The 7859-nt window shown below is 39.3% G+C and overlaps 1 gene across 1 annotated transcript; it reads left to right on the plus strand.

The window, feature by feature from the left end:
• Positions 1 to 740: 740 nt before the first annotated feature.
• On the plus strand, positions 741 to 1479 carry LOC100009252 (protein phosphatase 2 catalytic subunit alpha; the record flags this gene model as incomplete). Its single annotated transcript, NM_001101686.1, is given in 1 exon segment — positions 741 to 1479. The product of NM_001101686.1 is annotated as a protein phosphatase 2 catalytic subunit alpha (mRNA).
• Positions 1480 to 7859: the final 6380 nt, after the last annotated feature.

Here is a 7859-nt window from a genome sequence, read left to right on the forward strand (position 1 = left end):
AAGCAAGTCTCAGCAAATTCAAAAGAATTAGAATCATACCATGCAGCTTCTCAGACCATAAAGGAATGAAGTTGGAAATTAGCAACTCAGGAATCCCTAGAGCATATGCAAACACATGGAAATTGAACAACATGCTCCTGAATGAACAATGGGTCATAGAAGAAATTAAAAGAGAAATAAAAAATTTTCTGGAAGTAAATGAGGATAACAGCACAACATACCAAAACTTACGGGATACAGCAAAAGCAGTGTTAAGAGGAAAGTTTATATCAATAGGTGCCTACATCAAGAAATTGGAAAGGCACCAAATAGATGAGCTTTCAATTCACCTCAAGGATCTAGAAAACCTACAGCAAACCAGACCCAAATCTAGTAGGAGAAGAGAAATAATTAAAATCAGAGAAGAAATCCACAGGATTGAATCCAAAAAAAAATTACAAAAAATCAGCCAAAGGAGGAGCTGGTTTTTTGAAAAATAAACAAAATTGACACCCCATTGGCCCAACTAACTAAAAAAAGAAAAGACCCAAATCAATAAAATCAGAGATGAAAAAGGAAATGTAACAACAGACAGCACAGAAATAAAAAGAATCATCAGAAATTACTACAAGGACTTGTATGCCAGCAACAGGGGAACCTATCAGAAATGGATAGATTCCTGGACACATGCAACCTACCTATATTGAACCATGAAGACATAGAAAACCTAAACAGACCAATAAATGAGACAGAAATTGAAACAGTAATAAAGCTTAAACTTGTACAGTATTGCCATGAACCATACGTGACCTGAGGGAAATGGGAAGAGCAACAGTAACTCCAGAGTGTCAGAAAAATAGTTAACCTTCAAAAAACTTGTTTTTACACGGACCAAAAGATGTGCCATATAAAAATACAAAGCCTCTTGTCATCAACAGCCGTGACCACTTTAGAATGAACCAGTTCATTGCATGCTGAAGCGACATTGTTGGTCAAGAAACCAGTTTCTGGCATAGCGCTATTTGTAGTTACTTTTGCTTTCTCTGAGAGACTGCAGATAATAAGATGTAAACATTAACACCTCGTGAATACAATAACTTCCATTTAGCTATAGCTTTACTCAGCATGACTGTAGATAAGGATAGCAGCAAACAATCATTGGAGCTTAATGAACATTTTTAAAAATAAGTACCAAGGCCTCCCTCTACTTGTGAGTTTTGAAATCGTTTTGTTTCATTTCAGGGATACCATTTAATTTAATTGTATGATTTGTCTGCACTCGGTTTATTCCTTTCTCAGATCTCACCCCTGTGTTGTTCTTTGTTATTGTCAGAACCTGGTGAGTTGTTTTGAACAGAACTGTCCCTCCCTCCCGTCTTGTAAGATGATGTTACTGCACAAGGGCACTGCAGTGTTTTTCATAATAAACTTGTGAACTAAGAACTGAGAAAGTCAGATTTTAATTGTATCAGTGGGCAAGATTGGTGCTGTTTATTAAAAAAGATAATTGATAAATTTGTAGAATTCTAGGTAAAGAAAAATAAAAATCAAGGCCACTGCATAAAAAAAAAAAAACAGTAATAAAGGCCCTCCCAACAAAGAAAGGCCCAGGACCAGATGGATTCACTGCTGAATTCTACCAGACATTTAAAGAAGAACTGACTCCAATTCTTCTCAAACTATTCAGAACAATTGAAAAAGAGGGAATCCCCCCAAATTCTTTCTATGAAGCCAGCATCACCTTAATTCCTAAGCCGGAAAAAGATGCAGCATTGAAAGAGAATTACAGACCAATATCCCTAATGAACATAGATGCAAAAATCCTCAATAAAATTCTCGCCAATAGAATGCAGCAACATATCAGAAAGCTCAACCACCCAGACCAAGTGGGATTTATTCCTGTTATGCAGGGATGGTTCAATGTGCGCAAAACAATCAATGTGATACGCCACATTAACAGACTGCAGAAGAAAAATCATATGATTATCTCAATAGACGCTGAGAAAGCATTTGATAAAATGCAACACCTGTTCATGATGAAAACTCTAAGCAAACTGGGTTTGGAAGGAACATTCCTCAATACAATCAAAGCAATCTATGAAAAACCCACAGCCAACATCCTATTGAATGGGGAAAAGTTGGAAGCATTTCCACTGAGATCTGGGACCAGAAAGGGATGTCCACTCTCACCACTGCTATTCAATATAGTTCTGGAGGTTCTAGCCAGAGCTATTAGGCAAGAAAAAGAAATTAAAGGGATACAAATTGGGAAGGAAGAACTCAAACTATCCCTCTTTGCAGATGACATGATTCTTTATTTAGGGGACACAAAGAACTCTACTAAGAGACTATTGGAACTCATAGAAGATTTTGGCAAAGTAGCAGGGTATAAAATCAATGCACAAAAATCAACAGCCTTTGTATACACAGACAATGCCATGGCTGAGGAAGAACTTCTAAGATCAATCCCATTCACAATAGCTACAAAAACAATCAAATACCTTGGAATAAACTTAACCAAGGACGTTAAAGATCTCTACGATGAGAATTACAAAACCTTAAAGAAAGAAATAGAAGAGGATGCCAAGAAATGGAAAAATCTTCCATGCTCATGGATTGGAAGAATCAATATCATCAAAATGTCCATTCTCCCAAAAGCAATTTATAAATTCAATGCAATCCCAATCAAGATACCAAAGACATTCTTCTCAGATCTAGAAAAAATGATGTGGAAATTTATATGGAGACACAGGAGACCTCGAATAGCTAAAGCAATCTTGTACAACAAAAACGAAGCTGGAGGCATCACAATACCAGATTTCAGGACATACTACAGGGCAGTTGTAATCAAAACAGCATGGTACTGGTACAGAAACAGATGGATAGACCAATGGAACAGAATTGAAACACCAGAAATCAACCCAAACATCTACAGCCAACTCATATTTGATCAAGGGTCCAAAACCAATCCCTGGAGTAAGGACAGTCTATTCAAAAAAATGGTGCTGGGAAAATTGGATTTCCACGTGCAGAAGCATGAAGCAAGACCCCTACCTTTCACCTTACACAAAAATCCACTCAACATGGATTAAAGACTTAAATTTACGAACTGACACCATCAATTTATTAGAGAGCATTGGAAAAACCCTGCAAGATATAGGTACCGGCAATGACTTCTTGGAAAACACCCCAGAAGCACAGGCAGTCAAAGCCAAAATTAACATTTGGGATTGCATCAAATTGAGAAGTTTCTGTACTGCAAAAGAAACAGTCAGGAAAGTGAAGAGACAACCGACAGAATGGGAAAAAATATTTGCAAACTATGCAACTGATAAAGGGTTGATAACCAGAATATACAACGAAATCAAGAAACTCCACAACAACAAAACAAACAACCCACTTAAGAGATGGGCCAAGGACCTCAATAGACATTTTTCAAAAGAGGAAATCCAAATGGCCAACAGGCACATGAAAAAATGTTCAAGATCACTAGCAATCAGGGAAATGCAAATCAAAACCACAATGAGGTTCCACCTCACCCCAGTTAGAATGGCTAACATTCAGAAATCTACCAACAATAGATGCTGTAGAGGATGTGGGGAAAAAGGGACACTAACCCACTGTTGGTGGGAATGCAAACTGGTCAAGCCACTATGGAAGTCAGTCTGGAGATTCCTCAGAAACCTGAAGATAACCCTACCGTTCAACCCAGCCATCCCACTCCTTGAAATTTACCCAAAGGAAATTAAATTGGCAAACAAAAAAGCAGTCTGCACATTAATGTTTATTGCAGCTCAATTTTCAATAGCTAAGACCTGGAACCAACCCAAATGCCCATCAACAGTAGACTGGATAAAGAAATTATGGGACATGTACTCTATAGAATACTTACTATACAGCAGTCAAAAACATCAAAACCCAGTCATTTGCTACAAGATGGAGGAATTTGGAAAACATCATTCTGAGTGAATTAAGCCAGTCCCAAAGGGACAAATATCATATGTTCTCCCTGATTGGCGACAACTAACTGAGCACAAATGGGGAAACTTGTTGATGTGAAATGGACACTATGAGAAACAGTGACTTGATCAGCTCTTGTCCTGACGGTTGAGGTACAATGTAATCCTTTATCCATTTTAGTATGTTTTTTGTTCTAGTACCATTGGTTGAACTCTGTAATTAACACACAATTATTCATAGGTGTTTAAATTTTAACTGAAAAGTGATCCCTGTTAGGAATTTGGAAAACATTATGTTGAGTGAAATAAGCCAATCCCAAAGGGACAAATACCACTTGTTCTCCTTGATAGATGACAACTAACTGAGCACCAAAAAGGAAACCTGTTAAAGTGAAATGAACACTATGAGAAATGGTGACTTGATCAGCCCTCACCCTGACTGTTGATGAACAGCTTAATATATTATCCCTCTTAGTATTTTTTTGTTTGTTCTACTTAATACTTTTGGTTGAATACTGTAATCAATACACAATTCTTCTTAAGTGCTGAGACTTAACTGAAAAGTGATCGCTGTTAAATATAAGAGTGGGAATAAGAGAGGGAAGAGATGTGCAATTCGGGACATGCTCAAGCTGACTTACCTCAAACAGTAGAGTTTGAAACATACCAGGGGATTCGAATTCAATCCCATCGAGGTGGCATGTACCAATGCCATCTCACTAGTCCCAGTGATCAATTTCTGTTCACAATTGATCGTAATGATAGGACTAAGAACCAAAGGGATCACATAAACAAGAATAGTGTCTGCAAATACTAGCTGATAGAATCAAAAATAGAGAGAATGATCCAACTTGGGAAGTGAGATACACAGCAGACCCATAGAATGGCAAATGCCCTAACAGCACTCTGGCCTCATAATCAGCCCTTAAGGCATGTGGATCTGGCTGAAATGCCCATGAGAGTATTTCAGGCATGGAAAGCCAAGACACTCTGGGGGAAAAAAAAACCTAAATGAAAGATCTCTGTGAGTGAGATCCCAGTGGAAAGAATGGGTCATCAAAGAAGGAGGTACCTTTCTCTGAAGGTAGGAGAGAACTTCCACTTTGACCATGGCCTTGTCTAAATATGATCAGAGTCAGTGAACTCAGGGGGCTTCCATAGCCTTGGTAGCTCATGACAAGAGCCTAGGGTGATTACTGATGCCATAAACAAGAGTGTCAAATTCTTAAGTCAACAACAGGAGTCACTGTGTACTTACTCCTCATGTAGGATCTTTGTCCTTAGTGTGCTGTACATTGAGATTTAATGCTATAACTAGTACTCAAACAGTATTTTTCACTTTATGTTTCTGTATGGGAGCAAACTGTTGAATTTTTACTTAATGTATGCTAATCTGATCTTCTGTATATAAAGAGAATTGAAAATGAATCTTGATGTGAATGGAAGGGGAGAGGGAATGGATAAGGGGAGGGTTGCGGGTTGGAGAAACGTTATCGGGGGGAAGCCATTGTAATCAATATTCTGTACTTTGGGAATTTATATTCATTAAATAAAAGTAAAAAAAAAGAAAATAAACTCTTCAGACAGCTCCATGCCAGGGAAGTGCAGTGATCCCTGTAAATTAACAAAAATCAATCCGTGTTTACCCATGGAAGCAACTGGTTTATATGCAGCTGGGCCAGATTGAAGACAGGAACTTCATTTGGGTGTCCCATGTGGGTGGCAGGGCCCCAGTTATCTTCTGTTGCTTTTCTGAGACCATTAGCAGGAAGCCAGATTGGAAGGGGAGCTGCTGGGACTCAGATAGCTCCCATATGGGATACCCGCATTACAGGCAGCATCTTACCTCATGCTACAGCACTGGCACCAAGTGGTCACGTTTTACCTAGGGAAAAGAAAAATTAAAACCTAGGATATTAAATGCCATGGGCATAGGATGTGGTGAGTGTAAAATGAAAACTTTAAGTACCTAGTGGTTGGTCATATGAAAGAAGTGGGACACTTACCTATATTATTACCTTTAGTCCAGTTTGAGTTTCTTTAATTTTTTTTTTTACTTAATTGGGAGGCAGAGGGAGAGAGAATGAAAATGCACTCTGATTCTCTGATTTACTCCCCCAAATGGCTGCAAGAGCAAGAACTGGGTCAGGCTGAAGCCAGGAGTGTGAACTCATTTTTTTTTTTAATTATTTGACAGGTAGAGATAAAGACAGTGAGAGAAACAGAAAGAAAGGTCTTCCGTCTGCTGGTTCATTCCCCAAATGGCCACTACAGCTGGCACTATGCCAATTCAAAGCCCGGAGCCAGGTGCTTCTTCCTGGTCTCCCATGAAGGTGCAGGAGCCCAAGCACTTGGGCCATCCTCCACTGCCCTCCTGGGCCACAGCAGAGAGCTGGACTGGAAGAAGAATAACCAGGACTAGAACCCGGCACCCAAATGTTATGCCAGTGCTGCCAGCAGAGCATTAACCACGTGAGCCATGGCGCCAGCCCATGAACTCAATCTGAATCTCCCATGTGTGTGCAGAAACCTGAATACTTGAGCCATCAGTGCTGCCTTATAGGATAGGTATTTGCAGGAAGCTGGAGTTAGGAACCAGAGATAGACACTGAACCCAGTACATTGATGTAAGACTTGGACATCTTTTTTTTTTTCAAAGATTTATTCATTTATTTATTTGAAAGGCAGAGTTGCATAGAGAGAGAGAAGTCTTCCATCTGCTGGCTCACTTTCCAGTTGGCTGCAATGGCTGGAGCTGGGCTCATCCGACGCCAGGAGCCAGGAGCTTCAAGGCCTCCCATGCATGTGCATGGGCCCAAGCACTTGGGCCATTTTCTACTGCTTTCCCAGGCAATAGCAAGGAGCTGCATTAGAAATGGAGCACCAAGGACTCCAACCAGTGCCCATATGGGATGCCCATAGTGTTTTCTTTAATTGGAGAAATGTTCCTTTGATAGAATGAGCGTATGACCCCACAATATTCTCTACTTACTAATAATAGGTTCTGAGATGTAAAAGTCATGATTAATTTCTTAGAAGAAAATTTTCATACCCAGAAGCAAAGAGAGAAAATTAATCTTTTGTTTTTCTCATGAATGAATCAGAGTTTAAAATCTAATACTTAACTTGTATTTTAGAGGAGTTAATGACTTAACCAACTCTTCTATTAGAAATACTACGTTGTGGCCAGTGCTGTGGAACAGCGGGTTAAAGCACTTACCTGAAGTGCCAGCATCCCATATGGGCTCCGGTTCTAGTCCCGGCTGCTCCTCTTCTGATCCAGCTCTCTGCTATGGCCTGGGAAAGCAGTAGAAGATGGCCCAAGTCTTTGGGCTGTTCTGAGGCTCTTAGCGTAGTGAAGATATCTTAGATTCTCATTAGTGAAATCTTTAGAAATGTCAGAAAGCATGTAAATTTCTTTAACGATCTGAAACAGAGATGAGATCCATAAGGGCAGAACTGCTCAGCAGCCACACTGCAGGAATATGTATCTTTCTGACGATATCTTCATCTGCTTCTTGCAGTTGCAGCCAATCTGTGACCTCTTGGTCTGTTTTCTGTCCTTGGGAGGGCCTAGGGTGCTCCATATTATCTGTAAGGAGTCAAAATTTGTTGTATATTAGTGTCTAATCATAAAATTTCCAAAGTGACAAGCTGCATGTAATAAACTATGCAGGACTGCAAAAAAAAAAAGAATATACAAACATGGTGTACTGTCTATAAAGTACAGCGGTAAATCTGTATTATAGAGATACATATCTCTACACAATTCTCTGTTTCTTTCCCTCTGAAAGTCTACATTCAGCTCTCGATGTTATGATTACTTAGGAATAGATTTCATATACTTACTTTCATAATCAGTGAACTCGGAATTATTATTGTAGTATTGAGGATTGTACTGACTAAAACACTATGTTTATT

Source organism: Oryctolagus cuniculus, chromosome 7 (assembly GCF_051225735.1).
Source record: "Oryctolagus cuniculus isolate XC-2025 breed Fujian yellow rabbit chromosome 7, ASM5122573v1, whole genome shotgun sequence".
Taxonomy (NCBI): Eukaryota; Metazoa; Chordata; class Mammalia; order Lagomorpha; family Leporidae; genus Oryctolagus; species Oryctolagus cuniculus.